The sequence below is a fragment of the Arachis hypogaea genome, chromosome 17, assembly GCF_003086295.3.
Source record: "Arachis hypogaea cultivar Tifrunner chromosome 17, arahy.Tifrunner.gnm2.J5K5, whole genome shotgun sequence".
NCBI lineage: Eukaryota > Viridiplantae > Streptophyta > Magnoliopsida > Fabales > Fabaceae > Arachis > Arachis hypogaea.
In genome coordinates, this window is record NC_092052.1 from 34,579,468 (window position 1) to 34,586,531 (window position 7,064).

Consider the following 7,064-nt stretch of genomic DNA (forward strand, 5'->3'; position numbering starts at 1 on the left):
CTGCTAACACAAAATGAGCTGCCGACCTTTTTAAGGGAGGGAGCCTCAAAATATCATATATAGACAAAGGCATTATACTAACACAGGCTCCTAAATCACACATGCAATCATAAATTACTACACCACTAATAGTACAACTAACTATACAAGGACCTGGGTCACTACACTTCTCAGGTAATCCTCCCATTAAAGCAGATATGGAACTACCTAAAGGAATAGTTTCTAATTCATTAATTTTGTCTTTATGTATACATAATCTTTTAGAAACTTTGCATATTTAGGTACCTGTTGAATAACATCAAAAAGAGGAACAGTTACCTCAACCTTTTTGAATATTTCTACCATTTTGGGATCGGGTTCCAGCTGCTTCCTGGGCTTCCTTGCAAGTTGTGGAAATGGAATGGGAGTGGTGTTTTCTGCAGTGTCTGCACCTCTTGGTGCTTCCTTCTGTGGTTGGGCTTCTTCTTTTTCAATTATGTCCTATATGTCCTCTTCCTCTTCAACATCTTCTATTTCTACGACCTCTTCAGCTGAGGCGTGCTCTGGTGGGCTTGGCTCCTCCTGATTCCTCTCCTGCAGTGTGGTTCCGGACCTTAGGGTGATGGAATTAATGCCCCCCTTCGGATTGGGTAATGGTTGAGAGGGAATTCCAGTGGAACTTGAAGGTTGGTTATTGGAATTTTGCATTGATCCAATCTGTGAGACAAGAGCTTGCAAAGTAGCGGTCAGACCATTCAGACTGGCATTAATGTTATTTTTCATGGTCTGTTGACTTCGCTCAAAAAATTTTAGTAACTCTTCATTAGGAGACGAAGAAGGGTGAGTAAATTGAGAGGTCTATTGTTGGGTATTCTGTGGTCCTTGGGACTGCCTCAGGTGAGGTGCTCTGTAAGGTTGGTTCTGCTGCCTGTTGTTGTTATTATTCCACCTCTGATTTCCCTGATTATCTCTGCCTCCTCTGTTATTGTTGTCCCTCCAATTCTGGTTAGAATTGTCCTGCCATCCATGGTTATTATTTCCACCTTGATTGTACCCTTGGTTGGGGCGGTCATAGAAGTTATGAGTGGATGCCACCATGTTGTCTTCCTGTTGGAGTTGCGGGCATTCATCAGTATAATGGCTATAATCAGCACAAATTCCGCAAACTCTCTGTGGGACTAACTGTTGGCCTTGCTGTGGTGAAGGAGATTGAGCTTGCTGAACTTGTTGTTGATTCAATTGCATTTGCTTCACCAAGTTGGTCATTTCACAGATACTCTGAGTTAGAGCAGCAGTCTCTCTGCTAGAGGATACTTCTGCAACGGCTTTTGAACGGCCTTGCTTCTGCCTGTGGTTCCTAGTAGATTCAGCTAAGTCGCTGATCAATTGCCATGCCTCATCAGTGGTCTTGTACTTCTTCATAGACCCATTGCTAGCACTTTCCAATGTGGTCTTAACTTGGGGCCTCATGCCCTGTGTGATATAGCTGAGTAACACTATCTTGTCGATCATGTGGTGGGGGCATACTTCCAGAAGATTATTGAAGCACTCCCAGTATTCAAAGAGAGTCTCGTTGTCATCTTGAACAATCGTGGAAATGTCTTTCCTTAGTTTATCAGTAACTTCAGATGGAAAGAATTTCTCCAAAAACTCTTTTCTGAGCGTATCCCAGTTGGATACATTTGCTAGGGGTTGAGTGTAGTACCACTCTCTTGCTTTTTGATGAGCGGATAATTTATACACTTTTTGGCATTGTTTTTAGGTAGTTTTTAATATGTTTTAGTCACTTTTTATTATATTTTTATTAGTTTTTAAATAAAAATTACATTTCTGGACTTTACTATGAGTTTGTGTATTTTCAGTGATTTTAGGTATTTTCTGGCTGAAATTGAGGGAGCTGAGCAAAAATCTGATTCAGGCTGAAAAAGGACTGCTGATGAGCGGATAATTTATACGCTTTTTGGCATTGTTTTTAGTATGTTTTTAGTAGGATCTAGTTACTTTTAGGGATGTTTTTATTAGTTTTTATGTTAAATTCACATTTCTGGACTTTACTAGGAGTTTGTGTGTTTTTCTGTGATTTCAGGTATTTTCTGGCTGAAATTGAGGGACTTGAGCAAAAATCAGATTCAGAGGTTGAAGAAGGACTGCTGATGCTGTTGGATTCTGACCTCCCTTCACTCAAAGTAGATTTTCTGGAGCTACAGAACTCAAAATGGCGCGCTTCTAATTGCGTTGGAAAGTAGACATCCAGGGCTTTCCAGCAATATATAATAGTCCATACTTTGGCCAAGTTTAGCTGACGCAAAAGGGCGTTGAACGCTAGTTCTACGCTGTAGTCTGGAGTTAAACGCCAGAAACACGTCACGAACCAGAGTTGAACGCCAAAAACACGTTACAACTTGGCGTTCAACTCCAAAAGAAGCCTCTGCACGTGTAAACTTCAAGCTCAGCCCAAGCACACACCAAGTGGGCCCCAGAAGTGGATTTATGCATCAATTACTTACTTCTGTAAACCCTAGTAGCTAGTCTAGTATATATAGAACTTTTTATCATTGTATTCATAGAGTTGGTTACTCCGGTTCCCCTCTGGGGCCGAGACCAATGAACTCCGTTATCACTTATGTATTTTCAATGGTAGAGTTTCTGCACTCCATAGATTAAGGTGTGGAGCTCTGCTGTTCCTCATGATTTAATGCAAAGTACTACTGTTTTATATTCAATTCAACTTATTCCGCTTCTAAGATATTCATTCGCACTTCACTATGAATGTGATGATCGTGACAGTCATCATCATTCCCCCATGAACGCGTGCTTGACAACCACTTCCGTTCTACCTTAGATTGGATGGATATCTCTTGGATATCTAATACAGGGGACCGAGTCCGAGTTATTAGTGTCTTCGTGGTATAAGTTAGAACCCATGGATGGCCATTCCTGAGATCCGGAAAGTCTAAACCTTGTCTGTGGTATTCCGAGTAGGATCTGGGAAGGGATGGCTATGATGAACTTCAAACTCGCGAGTGCTAGGCGTAGTGACAGACGCAAAAGGAGGGTGAATCCTATTCCAGTATGATCGAGAACCTCCAGATGATTAGCCGTGCCATGACAGAGCATTTGGACCTTTTTCACAGAGAGGATGGGATAGCCATTGACAACGGTGATGCCTTACAGAAAACTTGCCATGGAAAGGAGTAGGAATGATTGGATGAAGACAGCAGGAAAGCAGAGGTTCAGAGGAACGAAAGCATCTCTATATGCTTATCTGAAATTCTTTCCAATGATTTACATAAGTATTTCTATCTTTATTTTCTGTTTATTTATTATTATTATTCGAAAACTCCATAACCATTTGATATCCGCCTGACTGAGATTTACAAGATGACCATAGCTTGCTTCATACCAACAATCTCCGTGGGATCGACCCTTACTCACGTAAGGTTTTATTACTTGGACGACCCAGTGCACTTGCTGGTTAGTTGTATCGAAGTTGTGACAAACTATGAATTAAGATTAGAGCACCAAGTTGTTGGAGCCATTACCAGGGATCACAATTTCGTGCACCAAGTTTTTGGCGCCGTTGCCGGGGATTGTTCGAGTTTGGACAACTGACGGTTCATCTTGTTGCTCAGATTAGATAATTTTCTTTTTGTTTTATTTTAAAAAAAAATTGTTTTCAAAATCTTTCAAAAAAAAAAAACTTTCCCTTTGTTTTCGAAAATTATTTCAGAATTTTTAAGAATGAATTCTAGAGTTTCATGAAGCATGTTGAAGCCTGGCTGGCTGTAAAGCCATGTCTAAATTCATTTGGACTAAGGCTTCCAAGTCATCATTACAAGAGCAAGCTAGTTGTTGCTAATCAAATTTGTTATTGTATGACTGATTTGTATCTTCTAAAGCTTGGCTGGCTATTAAGCCATGTCTAACCCTTGGATTGGAGCTTTAGGCTAACAATGAAAGATTCCTGGAATTCTTATTAAAAATTTTTGAATTTCTTATTTTCTTTTTCTTATATGTTTTTCGAAAAAAATATACAAAAATCCAAAAAGAATTAATAAAATCATAAAATAAAAAATATTTTTTGTTTCTTGTTTGAGTCTTGAGTCAATCTTAAGTTTGGTGTCAATTGCAATTTTTTCTAAAAATTTATGCATTTTTCGAAAATTCATGCATTCATAGTGTTCTTCATGATCTTCAAGTTGTTCTTGGTAAGTCTCCTTGTTTGATCTTGATGTTTTCTTATTTTGTGTCTTTTGTTGTTTTTCATGTGCATCTTTGCATTCATAGTGTCTAAGCATTAAAGATTTCTAAGTTTGGTGTCTTGCATGTTTTCTTTGCATAAAAATTTTTTCAAAAATATGTTCTTGATGTTTATCATGATCTTCAAAGTGTTCTTGGTGTTCATCTTGACATTCATAGTGTTCTGGCATGCATCATGTGTTTTGATCCAAAATTTTCATGCATTGAGTCTTTTCATTGTTTTTCTCTCTCATCATTAAAAATTCAAAAATAAAAAAAAATATCTTTCCCTTTTTTACTCATAAATTTTTGAAAATTTGAGTTGACTTTTTCAAAACTTTTTAAAATTTAGTTGTTTCTTATGAGTCAAATCAAATTTTCAATTTAAAAATCTTATCTTTTTCAAAATCTTTTTTAAAAATCATATCTTTTACATTTTTCTTATTTATTTTCGAAAATTTTAAAAATATTTTTTTTAATTTTACATCATATTTTCGAAAATATCATCAACAATTAATGTTTTGATTCAAAAATTTCAAGTTTGTTACTTACTTGTTAAGAAAGATTCAAACTTTAAGTTCTAGAATCATATCTTGTGATTTCTTGTGAATCAAGTCATTAATTGTGATTTTAAAAATTAAATCTTTTTCAAAACTAATTTCAATCATATCTTTTCAAAAATATCTTTTTATCTTATCTTTTTCAAATACCTTTTCTAACTTCTTATCTTCTTATCTTTAAAAAAATTGAATTTCAAATCTCTTTCAACTAACCACTTAACTTTTTATTTGATTCTTATCTTTAGAAAAACTGCCCAACTAACTTTTTACCTTTAATTTTCGAAAATTCCTTCCCTTTTTTTTAAAATTTCTTTTTAATTAACTAATTATTTCAATTTTTGATTTTAATTTTATTTCATTCCTAATTTTCGAAAACTACTAACCTTTTTCAAAAACTATTTTCGAAATTTAACTTTAAAATTTAATTTTTATTTTTTGAATTCTCTCACCTCCCTTCTTCTTCTATTTATTTATTCATTTACTAACACTTCTCTTCATCTCATATCTCTGCTCTCCTCACCCTTCTGTTTGGATTCTCCTTTCTTTTCTCTTCTACTCTTCTTTTCTTCTACTCACAACAAGAGAACATCTATACTGTGGTAAAAAGGATCCCTATTATTATTTTTCTGTTCCCTTCTCTTTCATATGAGCAGGAGCAAGGACAAGAACATTCTTGTTGAAGCAGATCCTGAACCTGAAAGGACTCTGAAGAGGAAACTAAGAGAAGCTAAAATACAACAATCCAGAGACAACCTTACAGGAATTTTCGAACAGGAAGAGGATATGGCAGCCGAAAATAATAATAATGCAAGGAGGATGCTTGGTGACTTTACTGCACCTAATTTCAATTTACATGGAAGAAGCATCTCCATCCCTACCATTGGAGCAAACAATTTTGAGCTTAAACCTCAATTAGTTTCTCTGATGCAACAAAACTGCAAGTTTCATGGACTTCCATCTGAAGATCCCTTTCCGTTCTTAACTGAATTCTTGCAGATCTATGATACTGTTAAGACTAATGGAGTACAGGCTCATGCTTTTCCCTTTTGCTATAAGAGACAGAGCTAGAATATGGTTGGACTCTCAACCTAAGGATAGCCTAAACTCTTGGGATAAACTGGTCAAGGCTTTCTTAGCCAAGTTCTTTCCTCCTCAAAAGCTGAGTAAGCTTAGAGTGGATGTTCAAACCTTCAGACAGAAAGAAGGTGAATCCTTCTATGAAGCTTGGGAGAGATACAAGGAACTGACCAAAAAGTGTCCTTCTGACATGCTTTCAGAATGGACCATCCTGGATATATTCTATGATGGTCTGTCTGAATTAGCTAAGATGTCATTGGATACTTCTGCAGGTGGATCCATTCACCTAAAGAAAATGCCTACAGAAGCTCAAGAACTCATTGACATGGTTGCTAATAACCAGTTTATGTACACTTCTGAGAGGAATCCTGTGAGTAATGGGATGCCTCAGAAGAAAGGAGTTCTTGAAATTGATACTCTGAATGCCATATTGGCTTAGAACAAAATATTGACTCAGCAAGTCAATATGATTTCTCAGAGTCTGAAGGGAATGCAAGCTGCTTCCAACAGTACTCAAGAGGCATCTTCTGAAGAAGAGGCTTATGATCCTGAGAACCTTGCAATGGCAGAGGTAAGTTACATGGGTGAACCTTATGGAAACACCTATAACCCCTCATGGAGAAATCACCCAAAATTCTCATGGAAGAATCAACAAAAGCCTCAACAAGGCTTTAATAATGGTGGAAGAAACAGGTTTAACAATAGTAAACCTTTTCCATCATCCACTCAGCAACAGACAGAGAATTCTGAGCAGAATTCATCTAGCTTGGAAAATATAGTTTCTAATCTATCTAAGGCCACTCTAAGTTTCATGAATGAAACAAGGTACTCCATCAGAAATTTGGAGGCACAAGTGGGCCAGCTGAGTAAAAGGATCACTGAAATCCCTCCTAGTACTCTCCCAAGCAATACAGAAGAAAATCCAAAAGGAGAGTGCAAGGCCATTGATATAACCATCATGGCCGAATCCAAGGAGGAAGGGGAGGACGTGAATCCCAAGGAGGAAGACCTCCTGGGACATCCAATGATCAATAAGGAGTTCCCCTCTGAGGAACCAAAGGAATCTGAGACTCATCTAGAGACCATGGAGATTTCATTGAACCTCCTTATGCCATTCATGAGCTCTGATGAGTATTCCTCATCTGAAGAGAATGAGGATGTTACTGAAGAGCAAGTTGCCAAGTTCCTTGGTGCAATCATGAAGCTGAA

At 37.2% G+C, this 7,064-nt stretch overlaps 1 non-coding gene across 1 annotated transcript; it reads right to left on the bottom strand.

Moving 5' to 3' along the window:
• Positions 1–5,943: 5,943 nt before the first annotated feature.
• On the bottom strand, positions 5,944–6,051 carry LOC112767554 (small nucleolar RNA R71). The gene has a single exon (XR_003184996.1). It is a non-coding gene; the product is annotated as a small nucleolar RNA R71 (small nucleolar RNA).
• Positions 6,052–7,064: the final 1,013 nt, after the last annotated feature.